Source organism: Schistocerca nitens, chromosome 1, assembly GCF_023898315.1.
Source record: "Schistocerca nitens isolate TAMUIC-IGC-003100 chromosome 1, iqSchNite1.1, whole genome shotgun sequence".
Taxonomy (NCBI): domain Eukaryota; kingdom Metazoa; phylum Arthropoda; class Insecta; order Orthoptera; family Acrididae; genus Schistocerca; species Schistocerca nitens.
The window spans coordinates 130,848,693-130,869,729 of record NC_064614.1 but is presented as its reverse complement, the minus strand read 5'-3'; the positions used below and the strand labels follow the sequence as shown (position 1 = coordinate 130,869,729).

General features: G+C 42.0%; 1 pseudogene; it reads right to left on the bottom strand.

Annotated features, from left to right (window-relative positions):
• Window positions 1-21,037, bottom strand: part of LOC126206905 (prostaglandin reductase 1-like) — a 150,655-nt pseudogene that overhangs the window by 30,137 nt on the left and 99,481 nt on the right.

Sequence of the window (21,037 nt, the reverse complement as noted above, 5' to 3'; positions counted from 1 at the left end):
CTTCCATCTGGGAGCGGATTCGTCGAATTACGGGGTGGGGGTAGAACTGTTCCAAGAGGTTGATAAAGGAGAGGATAAGGAACACCGGACGATAGCGTTCGCGAGTCGAACTTCATCAAAAAGTGAGCGAAACTACACGATTTCTGAGAAAGAGTGTCTCGGTATCGTGTGGGGTTTCAAGAAGTACAAGGGCTACCTTTGGGACCGTAAGGTGATTACTCATACGGACCATAAAGCGCTCACTTATCTGAAGAATTGTAAACTACTTCACGAAAGACAGACTAGGTGGTCGCTGTATTTACAGCAATTTAACTATGACATCTGTTACGTAAGAGGGACCGACAATTGCGTAGCGGATGCGCTGTCGCGGTTGCCCGAGTCTAATCAAGATGTATTGAAAGATGAGGCAGACGGAGTGGTCAAATTATACTATTTTAAAGAAGTTGAGGGACGTAAATTAATAATGAACATCTGTAACAATCTACGTCGTCATCAGAACGAGGATGGTTGTTTGAATATGGTGAAAACCCGATATGACGAAAGGAGTCCAGAAGGACAGAAATTAAGGAAGTATTACAAGATATACGATCATATCTTGTACATACGTAAGGGTGAAGAAAGTAATATTTGGCGGGTATGCTGGCCCACCAAATACGTCACGGAAATAATAGACTACTACCATTTGGCGTATGGTCACTGTGGACCTAAGAAATGTACGGAAAAGCTGAGTGAAGTAGTGCATTTTAACAACATGTTAAAACGCGTTACTGACAGAGTGAAAACTTGCGATTTATGTCAGAAGGTGAAGGTTACCAACTGTACGAGTCGTGGTGCTATGCATAGTATAAGGCCTAACGACACCTTTGAATTACTGTGCGTGGACTTGTACGAACCTTTGCCCAAGTCATCAGGAAACTTTGCCTACATTTTAGTAGTGCTAGAAGCTTTTTCCAAGTTCATCAAACTATACCCGATTAGGAAAGCTACAGCCAAAGCGGTCTATAGCAAGCTTGTGAACGATTATTTTGTTCATGTTGGTAAGCCCAAGGCGATTCTATCAGACAATGGGGCACAATTTACTTCTAAGTTGTGGAATGAAGGCACAGAAAGTAATGGGGTCAAAGTGATCCATATTTCAGCTTACTGTCCGGCTGGAAATCCCGCTGAGAGGTATATGCGTGAGCTAGGCCGACTTTGCCGTACCTATTGCCATGACAACCATAGGGCATGGGGCAAATATGTAGCAGTATTTGAGAGAATTATGAACACCTTGAAACATGAATCGACGGGATTTTCTCCAGAGGAAATCCTGTTGGATGACAGAAGTAAAAGTTTAGTGGAAGAGATAATCAAATTCCCTCCACGGATTAACATTAGTATTGGTGTGAAAAAAGATCGTTTGCGAGAAGTAATGAAGCTAAAAGCCAATGCTCGCATACGTCGTCATGACGCTAAAGCGCGTTTTGCTAAGTTTGCAATCGGAGACTTAGTACTTGTAAAAGTTCATGAGAAATCGAGCGAGATAGACCATGAAACCTCTAAATTTAAGTTTGTTTATAATGGACCATATAAAGTCATTGGTATACCTCACACAAATGCTTATTGCTTAGAGTATCCAAGCTCTGGAAAACTATTAGGTATACGGAACATTGTAGACTTGAGATTGTACCAACCTAGGATCGATTAATACCACACAATGGGTAATTTGTACAGTATGTAAAATAGAGTGTAAGATTTAACGATTTGCTAGATTGCCATGCTTTTGACTGACCAAGGTCATTAAAGAAGTTGTAATTAATAAGTAGTTAATTTTGATTAATCAATTTAATCATGATCTAATCAACTGAAAAATCCAAGCTGCTAGTTTAAGTTTTCAGCTGAGTCACAGTAGATGAAGGAATGTAAATATGATTTAGTAAATAGCTGTAAGATTTCATAAATATGTGATTTACTAGTCATTGCCGATGTACTTAGACACTGTTTTAAGTTTCAGGCTAGTACATGCGTGTGATGATGGACAGTGTTGAGTTATCCACTGTGATAGTGTTTATGGACTCCTTGAGATTACTCGGGAGTGACTTTTTCCGAAAGAATTCAGTGAAACGGACGTTCTGGAAACGCTGTTACAAGGGCGAGTGAGATCAAGCGTGCTGCACAGGCGGGCGCAACAATACTGGCGAGGCGGAGCCGCTGTCGGCTCTTGTGCCGCTGTCGGCATACTTTGTACTTGCGAGTACGGAAGGCGGAGTTGTTTTTCTTCCCGGACAGCTGATGTGAAAGAATTCTGCTGTCAATATTTATGTTTTTGTCGATCTGCTGTATATTATTTTCTTGTTTAGCGTTAAGTGGACATTCATGCCGAGAGTATTAATTATAAAAAGGTTATATAATATGTGTATTCTATGTAATTAATTATTAATTTGCGTATTTCGATATACCTGTTTTTTATGACCATGTACTCTAATTAATTTTGTAAATAGTATTCCATTTCTTGATACTGCTAGGAATTTTGATTTTTAGAATAGCTAAACCATTTTCTATGTTTTCTATGAATTTTAATATGTTGTCAACCTGTTTTATTTTGTGCAAGATGACAGAGTGGAATAAGATTAGGAGTGTCTCCACTCAATTATTATAGTCTAAAAATTGGTTTATGGTTAATTAGACGGATGCTAAATTTTGTTGATGTTTGAGCATATGCATTTCCGCTGTTTCTTTGTTGGGACATTTTCTGAGTCTGTTTAGGTTACACGAACATCCTCAGACAATGTGGGGCACGTGTAACGCCGGAAATGCATATCCTCCTATTTCAATCTATTGAGCTATAAATTCGTTTTCCTTATTTTTGTTACCTGAATATATGACATTTCTGTGTCTTCGTATATTGTAATTGTTTTACTATTTGTATATATATATGCATTTATGTCGATGTATAATTGGTTTGTTTTGTGAATATTATTTGTATTTATACGCTGCGTCTGGCCTAGGGAAAACTATACCATGGAACGATTACATCGATAGGTCGTGTGGAGAAGGAAAGTGTTTAGGATCTTGGGTAGTGTTAACTCTGCCGCGTGGAGCGCGGGCTGAGCAGAGTCTGGCTGGAGTAGCGAGTGGAGCAGGTGTGTTGTGTGAAACTCCCGCGAGTTGCCGCGCTTTCGGGGTTTGGCAGTATGTAATTGCGCTCGACTTGCGATGATAGTTTCTGACATGGTGTCGCGGACGGGAAGCATTAGCTGGCGCACATCAAGAGCCCGTTTCGTCTGGTGACCGTGTCGAGAAGAAGGCGCACCAACATCCAGCTTCTGAAACAGCGACGGCCGACAATGAGTGACTGTCGCCACCTCCTCGATCGACGGCTTCAAACCTTCAATCAACCAACAAGGAAGACTGGAAGCACGTAAAGTTTTAGAACTGTATGGCAGACCTCAGTTTTTCAAACTTTTAAAATTGTTGCATCACAAAATTACAGCAACTTAGCATGAACCTTTGTTGCTCATTGTCCCAATTGCATTGCCAAGCAGGGTCCCTTCCTTTTACGAAATGAACCCGAGTGTCGTTGAAATTCAAACGCCAGCATTAAAGTAATATAATTCAATTTCGCTATTTTAATTTCAAATTTCAGTTAAAGTATTCATAGTTGGCTACAATAGTTAGATTACACTAGCACAAATTAAGAGTGCGAGTTTTGTTGCCGTATTTTAGCTTACCTGTGACTGCAGCTCAGCTTGGTACGCACTAAATTTTACTATTGTTAATTGTTCAGAATCATTTAATTCAAGTTCAAAGTTAAATCTCTTATTTCTAAATTGCGTAGATTCAAGTAGCTTTTGAAATGATTGTTGAAGTAGTCCAAGACTAACCGTATTTTACTGAATTTCGATGTGCTTCAGAAAGAAAGCTCACTATTAACTTCAGTCTCTAAATTAATTTTCGATTTTCCGGTTTTATTAATTCTTTTGCTAAATTAAGTCAGAGTGTAGCGAAATTTATTACTTCTGACGAACATTCAGTTTTCACAGAACACGTGTCAGCCTTCAGTTGCCATGCTGTTAGTGCCAATTATATGTGCAATAACCTTTCTTTTTCAGTTATTATAGTAGTTGTCCATAGGACTGGCGACCGTAATTTTCCCCTAATCTCAAATATCTAGCTAACACCAGTTACTTGTTAACGTAACGACCGCACGTTTACTTTCTTTATTAACTTTACCCCTTTTCAAAATTAATTTCCATCAGTTTCATTTTCAGTTTTCCTTTAATTAATATGTAACCATTTCCTCCCTCTTTAACGACTGATTAACTTCGGTGATGATTGATTTTCCCAAATTTTTATTAGGTACACGCGGTTTAATTTTTCACTGTCATTAAGGTCGATAAGTGAGGGGGAGGTAAAACACTCCTCCCACCTAGTCCAACTACGCCACGGCGAGTGTTACGAATCGGAACTTGGAGTAAGAAGCTCTATCTGAGTCTTCTACTGCCTCGCAAGCAGGAAAAACTGATGTACGTGGATGGTAGTGAATCTAAGGACATATGACGCTTCCTTGTCGGTAACACCACATCAAGGAACGCATATTGTAAACGGCCAAAATGAGTTTCCGGCATATTACGCTGTCTTTTTTGTTGTGAGGTTATTCGTTGCGCAGTGTTCATAAATACACTGTCCAGTCACTTTAAATGTGACCACGGTCTATCTGCGATATCAATGTGCAATATCCATTCACAGACGGCCTCTGGCAGCATTAGTAGTGGATGCTATACACTGAAACGCCAAAGAAACTGATATAGGCACACATATCCAAATACTGGGATACATAAAAAGAATACGGCGCTGCTGTCGGCAAGGTGTATGTAAGACAACAAGTGTCTGGCGCAGGTGTCAGATCTGTTATTGTTGCTACAATGGCAGGTTATCAAGATTTAAGTGAGTTTGAACGTTTCGTCATAGTCGGCGCACGTGCGATGGTACACAGGATCTCCGAGGTAGCGATGAAGTGTGGGTTTTCCCTGGACCATTTCACGAGTGTACACTGAATATCAGGAATCCTGTAAAACATCAAATCTTCGACATCGCTGTGGCCGGAAAATGATCCTGCAAGAACGGTACAAACGACGACTGAAGAGAATCGTTCAACGTGACATAAATGCAATCTTTCCGCAAATTGCTGCAGATTTAAAGGCTAGGCAATCAGAAAGTGTCAGCGTGCGAATCATTTAAGAAAACTTCCCCGACATGGGCTTTCGGAGCCGAAGGCCCACTCGTGTACCCTTGAGGACTGCAAAACACTATGCTGAACGCCTCACCTGGGCCCGTCAACACCGACATTGTACTATTGATGACTGGAAACTCGTTGCCTCGTTGGACAAGTCTCGTTTCAAACTGTATCGAGTGTATGAACGTGTACGGGTATGGAGACAACCTCATGAATTCATGGATCGTGCATGTCAGCAGGGATCTCTTCAACCTGGTGGCGTCTCTGCAACGATGAGGGGCGTATGCAGATGAAGTGATATGGGATCCCTGATACGTCTAAATACGACTGTGACAGTTGACATGCACGTAACCACCCTGACTGATCAACTGCACCCATTCATATCCATGGCGCATTTCGACGGACATGAGAACTTGGAGCAGGAAAATGCGACACCCTGAACGTACGGAATTGCTACAGAGTGGTACCAGGAACATTCTTCTAAGTTTAAACACTTCCACTGGCAACCAGGCTCCCCAGAAAAGAACGTTATTGAGCATATCTGGGATGCCTTGCAATGTGCTGTTCCGAAGAGATGGCCAGCCAGTCGCACTCTTACGGATTTATGGACAGGCCTGCAGGATTCTTGGTGGCAATTCTCTCCAGCACTACTTCAGACATTAGTCGAGTGTATGCTACGTCGTGTTGTTGCACTTCTGCGTGCTCGCGGGGCCCTACACGCTATGAGTGAGATGTAGCACTTTCTTTGGTTCTTCAGTGTATAAAGCGTGTCGAGAGGAGGGGGGGGGGTGAGGGGGGGTTGCAGATGACGTGGCCAACAGTACAGTCGTTGTAGTAATCCGGAGTATAAGGAGCATGGCAACGCTAATCAAAAACGTGATTTGAGAAACTATAATGCACCACAGGCCATAGATAACTGGGGTATTCGACGGTTCCGGAGATGTGTAGTGGAGAATAGCGGTGCAACAGTTGAGTAAATGACCGCCTAGATGAAGCCAGGGACTACCAACAGTGACTGCACGAAGACCGTTCAGCGAATGTTGGTATGTGCGGCCCTCCGCAGCAGGCATCTGGATCATGCATCCACAGTTGTTCATCGCCGTTGAAGGCTGGAATTTTCACGCCATTACTCCAACTGGACATCTGCTGGGTGCCGCCAAGTGGCCTTTTCAGATGACAGGTGAATTTCTGAGTGTACGGTGTGAAACATCTGAAAGCATACACCATGTAGCAATCTTTGGAAATGTCCAACCCGGAAGAGACAGTTATGGTCTCGAACATGATTAATTTCTGCGATCTATTCTAAAGTTATTGTTAATTCTTCAGTAACAGAGTTGTATGTTGTGTAAAAGTCTGGGTTCTGTTACAACTAGTTACACAACATGTGGGAGGTGAAGCCATACTTCTTCGGTCTTGCACGACCTTCTTTCTGGAATAATATCTGTAATTTCAGAAAAGAATACTGCAGCGCACATTTAGTAAATGCCGTAATTTCAGAAATAAATATGAAAATATATTAAAGTCCATGGTGGAGCGCCATCCATCACTCCTATTGAAGTCGGACGATATCAAGTAGCATCATACAGACGACGATTTTAAGGTTATCTCGTGACAGATGTATGATCTTACGACCCTGCTACGTGCTACCAGTTACGGCACTAGCTAACAGATGTCACTATCATACAAGCACTGAAATTCTAAAAGGTCAAAACAAAGCATTTCTGTAAATAATTTTTATGTACTTCTAGTATTATGTGTCCTGTTAATTCTTGCTGATTTATTGTGCTTTATTATTAGAATGACAGAAGCTATAAATGTGAGGTAACGTGATATGTGTATACTGTATTTTCATTTCTATGAGATGAATGAATGATAGCGCGAGAACATGTGACTGGATGATGTGAGAGTCATACGCTGCCGAGAAATTTGGTATGGGTAATTAGGCAGCCTACGGTGGTGCTGAAACGAGAAGCATACTCAGACAACAATTCAATTAGGCAAGGAGGGGATTGTTTTGATAGGTGTGGGTTTTCAAAGATAGTTCATTTAATAAAAAGGTTTAAAAGATATTAATATTTTGAGGGGTTCAAAGTAAAAGACGCAGGGTAGTCTGCCAATCAGAAGTAATAGCATTTGTGCGTATTCTCTGTGATAGATAGCTGCTTTGGATAGTCTTGATCAGATTCGGAGCATGATCGGACGCATTTACATGTAGCTCTGAAACGATATTTTAGTTTTGCAGAGTTACGGTCTAAAATCGATAGCCGAATGTCAAAAATTGCTTACCGGCTAAAAATAAAGTCGGATGAGGAACTTTTGGATATTTTTTGTGAACCGTCACATTCTGAACAACTGAAATCGGCGTAGCGGGTTGTACAAGTCTTGAAGAAGAACTCACTGTTCACAGTGACAGCTTTGTGTAATACTAAGTGAGCTTTCTATCTTATAAACAATCCTCTCTTAACTTTCCGGTGACTTTTTAAGCCGCATACCATCATCTTACTTTTAAGAGTGACTGTGATTATGTGTGAATGTTGACATTATAAAATTCAAAATGTATTACGATTTGGCAGTAAGTGTCTATCTGGTAATCGACAATAAATTGGAAACTTCATGCTGCGATAAAAATTTTCAAGGTTTGTTACCACATTGTCAATATATATATAAAACTACTGACGTTTCGATCCCTGTTGCAAGCGACCTTCTTCAGAGTGTTTTTATTTAATGTAAACAAAAACACTCTAAAGAAGGTAAAAACACTACACTGTGAAGAAGGAATAATGTCGCTTGCAACATGGATCGGGACGTCTGTAGTTCTATATATATTGACAATGCTGTCATCACGAACGCCGAATATATACTGAATGTGCTAATGGCCGCGGAAGCCTACGCCTATATTCATACTTAGACTTCATGGCATTTAATAACAAGTTAAACTTGGAAGAATAAAATATTTGATGCGCTCTTTAGGTACGTGTAGTGCGACTTGTTCTGCTTCACATTGTCCAGACAGGGAAAGTTATTTGTTTTGTAACACGGCAGACGTGTGTGCTGTGGAAGAGAAGAAGATCAGCGTAAGGAGAGTGGAACCATTTTCTGACCGTAAGCGACAAACCTAGACGTTGGAATTTCTGTTACAGGGCTGTCTAGAGGCAGACGTCTGAAATTTGTTCCAAGACACAACTCCCTTTCGTGGTCATGAATAACCCTTTATAAGAGATATATTACAGAATAAAATAACCATTTACGAGGGATATATTACTTAATAAAATAACATAGCGATGCTGTGGATTCACGTTTCTGTTTTCATTCTGTAAGTGTAAGGATATGAATTTCCTTCTGCTGATGTGCCCCAACCAGTTTTGAACTACGTCGTTCATCGCCAGGCTTGGAATTTTTTGGGCACTGTAACGAGGCATGCTAATGGGCAGTCAAAGAATTCAGGACAGGTGGACAGGTAGAGACAATATTTTGAGCATTTGGCGAATGCTGGGATCCTGAAAATATCTTCCCAGAAGGAAGAAGAAATTGAGGTACACCAACATGATAGAGATAGAGCAGTTAAGAAACTGACGCTTAATAAGGTACCAGGAGAAGACAGGGCAACGGGAGAGCTGTTGCAAGCAGGAGGTGGAACATATCAGAAAGAGATATATGATATCATAATTATGGAAAAAGGAAGAGATCCCAGAAGAGTGGAATTCAGCTACCAATATCCCACTGCCCAAAACTGACAGTAAAAAGAACTGTTGTAATTATAGAAGTATTGCTCTGTTATGCGTGCCATATAATGTGTTATCATTAATAATTCTTGAAAAGCTAAAGAATTTTGGTGAAGATATCGTTGGAGAGTTGCACGGTGATTTTTGGGCAGCAAGATCAACCATGGATCAAATTTGCACTATGTGACAAATCTGGGACAAGTGCTGGAAATTCAGCCATCGGTTCCTGGTAAGGTTTGTAAATTTTTAGAGGGCGTATTATAACATACACAATAAAGTATGTACAACGTCCTTAGCGGGCTTCGCATACCAAGGAAGTTAATTAACTTGATGAAGGTGTATTCAGCAAAGACAAAAGGCATGGTAACATACCAGGGGAGCTTTTCAAGGACTTCAGCGTCAGGACAGGTGTCAGACAAAGGGATGCCATTTCACCGCTGCCTTCTAATTATTTATAATTTGGTCCTGGAGAAAGTAAATTGAGAAATGAAAAAAGACGGAAAAGGGGTGAAGTCTAAGACCGTACTTATTGGGATATGCAGACGGCATTGCAGCCAGATCAGAAACAGAGGAAGAGATGGTGGGAACCAAAGAGTACTTACGAAAGAATGCCAGTAATGTTGGACTGACGATTAACGTAGAGAAGATTGAAGTGATAGAAGCATCCAGAGAAGCCCCTAATGATGGAAGTTTCCAGAGGAGACCCTAATAACACACCATTATTGGTTGAAATATGGAATATAACCAGAATGGAAAATTTGAATTACCTTGGAACCTGGTTCAATCATCATCATAACCTAAAACAAGAAATTAATCAACATATTTTCAATAGATCTGAAACTTAGTTCATTTTGTAGCAATCGAAAAATTTATAAGTTGCCAGCCGGAGTGGCCGTGCGGTTCTAGGCGCTACAGTCTGGAGCCGAGCGACCGCTACGGTCGCACGTTCGAATCCTGCCTCGGGCATGGATGTGTGTGATGTCCTTAGGTTAGTTAGGTTTAATTAGTTCTACGTTCTAGGTGACTGATGACCTCAGAAGTTAAGTCGCACAGTTCTCAGAGACATTTATCAGTTAACACCATACGTAAGGCCCATAATGAAGCGATAGTATTAGTGTTGTTATGCTGAACAGAAGCGTTAGGTACCACAAAAAGCATGATAACCTGCTGACTTTTTGATGAAAAATGATGAGAAAGATTTTTGGAACAGTCCACGAAGAGAACACGTCGAGACATTGAAGGAATCAGTAACTGTAATACCTAATGAAACTAACGAACACCGTACAGAAAATGGAAGTGAAAGAGAATCAGCTAGCAGAGTACACAGCCGTGAAAGATAAACATGCCAGGTTGAAGCTGTAGTTGTGGGAAAATATGACAACTCATCCAATTCGATGATCAAGGAAGTGATGGGAGGATGAACTGGATGAGGACGTTCAGCAGTTGGGTCCCCATGAGAACCGGATCCAAAGTGCACAAAATCATCTATGAAGAAACGTAGTATGGTCGATGATCAATCTTCAGGGTCCATGATCCCCGATGAGGAAGTGTTTAGTCTTCGGAAGATGTTGAGTGAGAGAGGCATAATGGGGAGAACACACATAAAGATTACCTTTTGGTCAGAGCCAGCGATGCCGATGACCTTGCAGCCCTTGATGCGCGCTATCTGTCCCGCTATGGTGCCCAAGGTGCCCGCCGCGCCACTGCCGACCACAACCTACCTCGGCTTGGGGTGGCAGATGTCGAGCAGTCCGAAGTAGGCGGAGGCTCCCGGCATTCCTAGCACCTCCACTGCCAGCGACATAGGTAGGTCCCCGTAGTCCGGCACCAGCATCGGCGGCAGGATGTCGTCAGGCGCCGGCGTCGGATCCACCACTGTGCGGTCGCGCCAGCCCCAGGTGCCGACAACGTGCCGTCCTACCGGGTGCTGTGGCGATCGGCTCTCAACTATACGTGCCACCTGTAACCAGACCGCAGACGTATCAGCAGTCAGTCAGGAGTGGAAACGTTCGCTCATTCTAAGCACTATTAGGAGAACATTTTCACCCCCAGAGGTCCCATTCCTATGTTTCATACTATGGTGTGTAGCCTTGGTAATAGCCTCAATTTATTCACGAGAAGAGTGTGCTGATTTGGTTAGACATACCCTGATGGTTTCCACTGACATCAGCAGCTTGCATATGAGATAATTAAACATGTAAACGAAACGGAAAGAGATGTTGCAAGACTGAACCTTATAAATTGAGAAAACTCGATTGGTGCAAACAATTTAAGTGTTGACGAAAGAGTGCACAGGTGAACAGGCGGGTGTGAGTATCTAACGGGCACAATATTTTGGCAGGCGACTACACTGCCATCATCAGGTGCGCTGACGAACCTTCGACCATAGATACTAGCAGATTCGCCTTGCTGTGCAGAAGCTATAGGGCTGGTGTGGCTCCAACATAAACCACGTGACTGTTGGCAAAACGTGGCGGGATTTCAAATCAGCGGTCTGCCATCCTATGTTTGTATCGTATTCTACCCACATTTCTCAATTGACTACCAAACGCTTCCAACATAAATTACTTTTTTATTTGCGAAAACTTATGTCAGAACTACATTTGACCTGTATTTGTTCACAGTACCATTTATAAAATCTAACAAATACATCGAACGCCCCTCTGCTGTGCAGCGGGACGAAATTACTATAAACTATCGATTAAAGTAAAATGTCGTTAAAATTCTTTTAAACACTAAGGGTGGGCTCGTGTCAAAACTTTAAATATTGGATTCGTCGCGTTTTGAGCTCTAGTCACTTATAAAAGAAAATGGGATATGGGAATTATGTCAACTACAAGTGCCAAAATTGTCGACTTTAGGAGCAGGTCCATTTTAGAGTGTAAATTTTAGCTGCACTTCAAAGGTTTAGTTCCTACTATTTGTACAAAAGTTAAAATATCACTTTCAAAAAAATGACATTTTGGATGAAAGGTGAGACTTTGAAGTTTCAAAAAATAATTTTGGAGCCTACATTTATTTAATAGTATTTGAACGTAGAAAAAAATTCTCTTCATGTGTCGACTATAGGTGCTCTTATCTTATTATAATCTATCATAGAAACACACGTGAAATGTAATGCCATTTCCCCCGACAAAACGCTGAGTACAGCCATATGCGCAACACGAAACAACCATGTTTTGCCAACATTCACGTGACTTTAGCCCAGAGATGTTGGAGCCACGAAAATGACGTCAGGGCCAGTCTATTATATTTATGATGTAAGTGACGAACCGACCCCTGGGCGCCGGGGCCGGACTTTTATCTCCTCCCCCTTCCAGGTGTTCCGAACGTGGTTCAGGACCAGGTGCGGGGCGTCCAGCATCCACTCACTTCGCGGTCAGTGCGCAGGGGAGCGTGCTGGCGGCGTCTTGTTAATATCTCTGCCTGTGCCCGAAGTCAATTCGTGGTAGTATGTCTTCTTTCTAATTTTAATGAGATTCACGAAAGAAGTGATCCCACTACGAAAGACTTCGAGAACTGGGCGTGGGTCGCATTCGGAACACCTCGACGGTAGGAGAGGGAGCGGGGGGAGAAGGTAAACCTGGCGCCGGTGCCTTGGCGGGCAGTTCGTCACCGCATCTGATGATGGCGACGTGGTCGCTTTCCGAAACATTGCGCCCGTTGGACGCAAGCACCCGGCTGTTCACCTGTGAACTCTTTCATCATAAAGTACGCCAGGAGAAATTGAAGAATCACAATTTAAGTGTTAACTCAATGTCAATTGAATAAATTTAAAAGCTCCCAAAACCAGGAGAAGCAGGACACGTGCCACGATTGATAAGTGTATCATAGAACTACTGCAGGATGGTGGAATATCCCTTACGTGTGGGCTGCAGACATGTATGCTTGCATGTCCGAAGGAACAATGCGATGTATCAAACACAGACACAGCACTAATGTACGATAGACGTGCAATAAGTAAAGCAACACTTTTTTTTCTCAGACAATTACGTTTGAAAAAAAAGCGGAATTTGTTGTGGAACATCTTGGAAAATCCCTTCTTCAGCTCATATGATTTCATGAAGCTTCCAAACGTGACGGCGCTACAAGTAGCCTTTAAAATGGCGTCTGTAACAGAGGTGCGTCCCAAACAGAGAGCTGTCATTGAGTTTCATGTGGCGGAAAACCAGAGCTTCACAGATATTCATAGGCGCCTGCAGAATGTCTACGGAGACCTATCACTGAACAAAAGCACTGTCCGAAGCCTGCAAAGCCAATCGGCCACACACAGCTGTGCCTTCTGCAACGTTGGAACATGTGAGCACTCTCATTCGAGGTTATTGATGGATCACAATGAAACTCCTTCCAACACCACTGGAAATGTGTGCTCACGGTGCAGAGATCAAATGTATTGTGCTACTCTCAGGAAACTGAAAAAACTATTTCAGCTTGTTTATGGCCACAAAAATCAAAACCAACTTCTCGTTCTCCATGGTGATTCAGAGCCTCAGACAAGTCTGCGCACCAGAGAGGAGGTCACAGAACTTCAGCGGAGTGTTCTTCCTCGTCCACCCTACAGCCCGGATTTCGAACCTTCCATCTGTTTGGCCCAATGAAGGACGCACTCCACGGGGATCAGTCAGTGTATGATGCAGCGAGCCATGACTCCGACGTCGATCAGCAGAGTGGTGTCATGGGGGCATACAGGTTGTCGCAGTAAGATGGCATTGTACGCTGATTACACCTTTTGCAGGCAGTTACAAGCAAAGAAGGGAAAGCAGAAAGGTGGAAGGAATATATAGAGGGTCTATACAAGGGCGACGTACTTGAGGACAATATTATGGAAATGGAAGAGAATGTAGATGAAGATGAAATGGGAGATATGATACTGCATGAAGAGTCTGACAGAGCACTGAATGACTTGAGTCGAAACAAAGCCCCGGGAGTAGACAACATTCCATTAGAACTACTGACAGCCTTGGCAGAGCCAGTCCTGACAAAACTCTACCATCTGGTGAGCAAGATGTATGAGACAGGCGAAATACCCTCAGGCTTCAAGAAGAATATAATGATTCCAATCCCAAAGAAAGCAGGTGTCGGCAGATGTGAAAATTACCGAACTATCAGTTTAATAAGTCACAGCTGCAAAATAATATCGCGAATTCCTTACAGACGAATGGAAGAACTAGTAGAAGCCGACCTCTGGGAAGATCAGTTTGGATTCCCTAGAAATACTGGAACACTTCCTACAGTGCATATGTAATTGCATTTCAGAATTCCTGTGAGTTATCCATTTCACAAAAGTGGAAACGAGTTTATTTAATCGCACCGCATGTTGCTACAACGATTTAAAAATCGATTGCAACTAAGTACTTTAGGAGGATAATGTTAGATCAACTCATGTGGCGGATTCGGAAATTTTGTCACATAATAACAAGAAAGAACCTGTTGCCTGATATCCAGATGCAATAAAATGACTGTTACGAAAGCAGAAATTTATTCAACAGGTACTGGGAGATAAAATATCCTCTATTATACGTACAGCAGCAATCAAGAAGTATCGAACTAACATAAAGACAGAAACAGAATAGATTCCAAAATCCTTAGAAAAGTTTTTTTTAAGATGAGACACTTCAAGGATATATTCTCAAACATTCAAATTTCTTAAAAACGTCACATACTTTATTTTTCTAAGATGGCTGGAGTTTTGATAATTTAATAGCGGGCTGAAGTATGGTCGCTATCACATTTATGAGCAATAAATCATAGTAGGAACTTTAATTGGGATATCTATTAATTTATAAATTACATTCCTCAAAGTTTTATTATCCCTTAAGTATTAAATATTACTCATTGTCTGCTATGTGGAAGTCGTAGGATAACTTAGAAACGCCGCCAGTCATGTGGAGCGGTCTGAAGCTTTCTTGGAGTGCTTTCCTCAATTTAGGAATCAAGTTGAAGTTACAAGGGCCTAAGTCCGGGGAACGTGTTGGGTAGTGCAGTACTTTCCAGTCCCATCGACCGAACAAATCAGTCACAACTTGCGCCATACCCGCCCGACCCTTGTCGTACAAAACGATGGGATGGTCGTACAGAAAGTGTTGCCGCTTCTTTTTCTAAGCTGTTGGAACACAGCCTGCGGCCATCTGAGAGGAAAGAGCAGTGATACTTTCGTACGACCAGCCGACCGTTATGCACGACAATACTCGGTCACATATGGCGCAAGTTGGTACCGATTTGTTCCATCGATGGGGCTAGGACGTACTGTAGCACACAACAAATTCCCCGGACTTAGGCCCTTGTGACTTCAACTTGGTTTCCAAATTGAAGAAAGCGCTTCATGACACTCGCTTCAGAAATCGAAGGGCAATAGATCGCTCCACTCTATCAACGCAACTAGAGATGCTGAGGGTATTCTACAACTTCAACATAGCTGGCAACATGTTATTTACAGTGCTGGTGACTAATTTTGAAAACAGTAAAACTTTGAAAAAATGTATCAGTTCTATATGAATTGTAAATAATTAGTTGCCACTACTAAAGTTCCAGCCCCCGTACAACAGAAAAACTCGTTTTTGGTAAATACTAATGTAAATCAAAATCGAGCTAGCGTTCAGGTGGCTTAGATGTGTTACTAAATACATGTCTACAGTTCGATATCGCTGCGCTGTATCGTATTTATCCTCCGACACCGGGAAAGTGACTTTCAAGTTAACTGTGTCCCCTGTACGGGAATATACACAATGAATGTACGATTACAGGCCGTAGACATATGGTTGCCGACGTTGAAAGTTTCGATGTCAAATCAAACATCTTTCAGCAACCCCCGCAACCATTTCTGAAAAGACAGACATACAGAGTATGGAAGTTTGAGACTGGCAGGGAGCCCAACCAAATTGTAAGGCCACCGCTCGCGATAAGCGAGTCACGGTCCGGCGCAAAATTTTTACTGTCGTCATTCCATTATACAGCTGATGGTTGTCCATATTCGCAACTGCAAATACGTTTAATGTTTATAGTTCGTTTTGTGAGAACACTTTCCCAAAATCAGTGGGGAGAAAGACTTTTTCAATTATTTTTTTGTAGATGTCAAGCGCCACTTGAGATTGAGCTGATGTAGTGGGTCAGGGTGATCTAAACTTCTTATATTTTTTGTGAAATTCAAGAAAATACGGGCTCGTGAATACGTTAAAACTTGTCTAGTCCGAGTCATGAGGGACTTTTAAGAGTTATTGACAAAATAACTAATGATTGTGAACACACATTTGGTTTTAACAATATTTACAACGCACATCGCAGAACCTGACAGCGCAAGTGAACTCCAGAACCAAAGACAAGGAATCCACTCTAGCCATCAGATTCATTAGCTTAAGATGATAAAAGGGGCAAGTGGGATTTGTGGAATACTTGTACTATTTTTAATGAGATTCAACCTTTACATTTATTGACCTCAAGCAGAGGTGACGACACATGTCACAGACGATTCGACACAACTGTAATTTAACTATACTTGACTGCCGACCGTAAACTTAACATACCTGTGATCCGATCATGGTAGCCCCGACCTTGTGCCTGTGTGTGAACCCCCTCTGGTAGGGGTCGACGCTGATGAACTCCGTCTCGCACAGTATCTGCCCATCCTGCAACGGTGGCAGTTCTTCTTCCTCGATTCTGAAGTCGTCGACTTTCGGCTCTCCTTTGAAGAGATTTGCAAGGACGAACTTGCGTGCCTTCACCTTAACTAGCTAGGTCAATCCACGTAAAGCGGGTTGTAGAACGTGTTCAGCTGCCCTAAGATTGGATCAATAGGGTGCTGTCTCAGCCGACAAGCGCACGTAGCTGCTACCGATGCGACGTGATCTGCGATTATATTGTAACAAATAATTCCTCGGTCACAAATATTAAGTCAAAATTGACCTGGTTTCGACGCTACTATGAGCTCATTGTCTCAACACGGTGACAAAGCGCTATGAGCTCATAGTAGCGTCGAAACCAGGTCAATTTTGACTTAATATTTGTGACCGAGGGCTTATTTGCTACGATATAATTCTGACACGATCACTGAACCTTAGAAGCTATGTTCAAAGTTTTACGTATTCTGAGATGTTATACGGTGAGTCTGGTCTCGTATTATATCAGGCGGTTTGTTACATGAAATGGCAGACAATGTGTCAATCAAGGACGCTGCGGTAAGCTGCGAGGCGCTCGCCACCTGGCTAAGGACCGGCAATGAATGAACCGCTGCGTCATTCAAGCATATCTGCGAGCGGCTTTATTTACGCGTGAGTCAGTACGACTTTTATTCAAATGATAGCAGGCCTTCTGTTTTGTCTCAACACGGTGACAAAGCGCTATGAGACGGCGCCTTTCGCAGCTTTGTGTCGTTTCGAGTAACCACATTATCTCGCATAGCTGCCTTCTTGTTTAGTGTCCGATGTGTTGTCATCACTTGTTACGTCCCCCTTTACATAACTAGGTTTTGAGAAAATACGTTTGACCACTTTCGTGTATGTCTAACAGAAAGTAAAATTTGGCAAAGCTTTCGTTTCCAATGGAAAATGTAACACTGATTAGTGAGGGACTGGTTTACAGGTTATCTCTTTTGTTGTTGTGGTCTTCAGTCCTGAGACTGGTTTGATGCAGCTCTCCATGCTACTCTATGCTGTGCAAACTACATCCTTCAAAATCTGCTTAGTGTACTCATGTCTTGGTCTCCCTCTACGATTTTTACCCTCCACGCTGCCCTCCAATACTATCGAAACATGTCCTGCCAACCGATCCCTTCTTCTAGTCAAGTTGTACCACAAGCTTCTCTTCTCCCCAATCCTATTCAATACCTCCTCATTAGTTATGGGATCTACCCATCTAATCTTCAGCATTCTTCTGTAGCACCACATTTCAAAAGCTTCTATTCTCTTCTTGTGTAAACTATTTATGGTCCATGTTTCACTTCCATACATGGCTACACTCCATACAAATACTTTCACAAACGACTTCCTAACACTTATATCTTTAATCGTTGTTAACAAAGTTCTCTTCTTCAGAAACGCTTTGCTTGCCATTGCCAGTCTACATTTTATATCCTCTCTACTTCGACCATCATCAGTTATTTTGCTCCCCAAATAGCAAAACTCATTTACTACTTCAAGTGTGTCATTTCCTAATCTAATTCCCTCAGCATCACCCGACTTCATTCGACTACATTCCATTATCCTCGTTTTTCTTTCGTTGATGTTCATCTTATATCCTCCCTTCAAGACACTGTCCATTCCGTTCAACTGCTCTTACAAGTCCTTTGCTGTCTCTGACAGAATTACAATGTCATCGGTGAACCTCAAAGTTTTTATTTCTTCTCCATGGATTTTAATTCCTAGTCCGAATTTTTTTTGTTTCCTTCACTGATTTCTCAATATACAGATTGAATAACATCGGGGAGAGGCTACAACCCTGTCTCACTCCCTTCCCAACCACTGCTTCCCTTTCATGTCCCTCGACTCTTATAACTGCCATCTGGTTTCTGTACAAATTGTCAAAAGCTTTCTCTAAGTCTACAAATGCTAGAAACGTAGGTTTGCCTTTCCTTAATCTAGCTTCTAAGATAAGTCGTAGGGTCAGTATTGCCTCACGTGTTCCAACATTTCTACGGAATCCAAACTGATCTTCCCCGAGGTCAACTTCTATCAGTTTTTCCATTCGTCTGTAAAGAATTCGCGTTAGTATTTTGCAGCTCTGACTTATTAAACTGATAGTTCGGTAATTTTCACATCTGTCAACACCCGCTTTCTTTGGGATTGGAATTATTTATTCTTCTTGAAGTCTGAGGGTATTTCACCTGTCTCATATATCTTGCTCACGAGATGGTAGAGTTTTGTCAGGACTGGCTAACCCAAGGCTGTCAGTACTTCTAAGGGAATGTTGCCTATTCCCGGGGCCTTGTTTCGTCTCAGGCCTTTCAGTGCTCTGTCAAACTCTTCACGCAGAATCGTATCTCCCATTTCATCTTCATCTACATCCTCTTCCATTTCCATAATGTTGTCCTCAAGTACATCGCCCTTGTATAGACCCTCTATATACTCCATCCACCTTTCTGCTTTCCCTTTTTGCTTAGAACTGGGTTGCCATCTGAGCTCTTGATATTCATACAAGTGGTTCTCTTCTCTCCAAAGGTCTCTTTAATTTCCCTGTAGGCAGTATCTGTCATAGTCCGAGTGAGATCAGCCTCTACATCCTTACATTTGTCCTCTAGTCATGTCTGCTTAACCATTTTGCACTTCCTGTCGATCTCATTTTTGAGACGTTTGTATTCCTTTTTGCCTGCTTCATTTATTGCATTTTTATATTTTCTCCTTTCAACAATTAAATTCAATATTTCTTCTGTTACCCAAGAGTTTCTACTATCCCTCGTCTTTTTACCTACTTGATCCTCTGCTGCCTTCACTACCTCATCCCGCAAAGCTACCTATTCTTCTTCTACTGTATTTCTTTCCCCCATTCCTGTCAATTGTTCCCTTATGCTCTCCCTGAAACTCTGTACAACCTCTGGTTCTTTCAGTTTATCCAGGTCCCGTCTCCTTAAATTCCCACCCTTTTGCAGTTTCTTCAGTTTTAATTTACACAAGTAATAGATTGTGGGCAGAGTCCACATCTGCCCCTGGAAATGTCTTACAATTTAAAACCTGGTTCCTAAATCTCTGTCTTACCATTATGTAATCTACCTTAAACCTGTCAGTAGCTACAGGCTTCTTCCATGTATACAACCTTCTTTTCTTGAACCAAGTGTTAGCTATGATTAAGTTGTGCTCTGTACAAAATTCTACCAGGCGGCTTCCTCTTTCATTTCTTACCCCCAATCCATAGTCACCTACTACGTTTCCTTCTCTCCCTTGTCCTACTACCGAATTCCAGTCACCCATGACCTTAAGGACAACTTATTCCTCCTACTCTACTTTCAGTTAAATTTCGTTCATTTATCCAAAACTCTGCTGTCGTTCACGTATTATTCCAACGAAAAGGAGTACCACGGAACTCGGGATCCAAACAGTAAACTTTACAAATACTTTTGGAATAAATGAAAGAAAGGGTTCCCATCCTCATTTTGTTCCTCATGACACCTCCTAAATCCTCTTGTGCGAAGTGTGTCAGTGTAATTTTGAGACACCCTCTATATCCGCAATTTTTTCTTTCAGGACAATGTATTATGATTCCCTTTTTTAATAAAAATAAATCCGAAGTTTGTAAATATTCCACCTCCCACAGATGCAAGTACCCAATGAATTTATGGTCTTTCTCAGCAGCAGAAGTAGATGGGATAGCAGACGGAAGCTTTCTGTATCATTAGCGCCAAAGCGAAGATGATGAAAACTTTCTCTGAAAACAGCGACAATCATCGATACACGAGCGCACACCGAAGAATGCGAACCCAGCACAATCGAATGCACATTTTTTCCGCTCGCCTATAGTTCACACCAGAGAGAATTTCCGTTCGTTCTTGCCCGTTGACTTGTATTCTCTCCTATACAAACCTGTTGAAGTAGGAATTCTTCTTCTAGTACAATTATAGCCGGCCGCGATGGCCGAGCGGTTCTAGGCGCTTCAGTCCGGAACCGTGCGACTGCTACGGTTACAGGTTTGAATCCTGCCACGGGCGTGGATGTGTGTGATGTCCTTAGGTTAGTCAGGTTTAAGTAGTTCTAGGGGACTGATGACCTCAGATGTTAAGTCCCATAGTGCTCAGAGCCATTTGAAGCATTTTGATACAATCTCTTCATCTGAACAAGAATACAGCACGAAGGTTTAGATCCGAAGTATTGTTACCTTTTTGTGTAGCCTTTCGCAAATACCTTGGTTTCTTAGTTTTGTTTATATTAGCACTGTGTGAGATGTGTAACGACGGGCTTCGTCATAGAATGCCTTTGGCTCAGATCGTCCCGCGGAAAATCGACATAAGTGGAAGCGATATCCTTTCATGACAATTTGTTTTTGCACGCACAGTCATACATTTTTAGTGGTACTTCGATTATGTATTCATCCATGGTCTGATGGAAGCGACACGTATATGAGTCAGCAGTTTTCATGTATCACCTGTGGCAAGGCCGGTAGATATCGAGCGAATGACGCT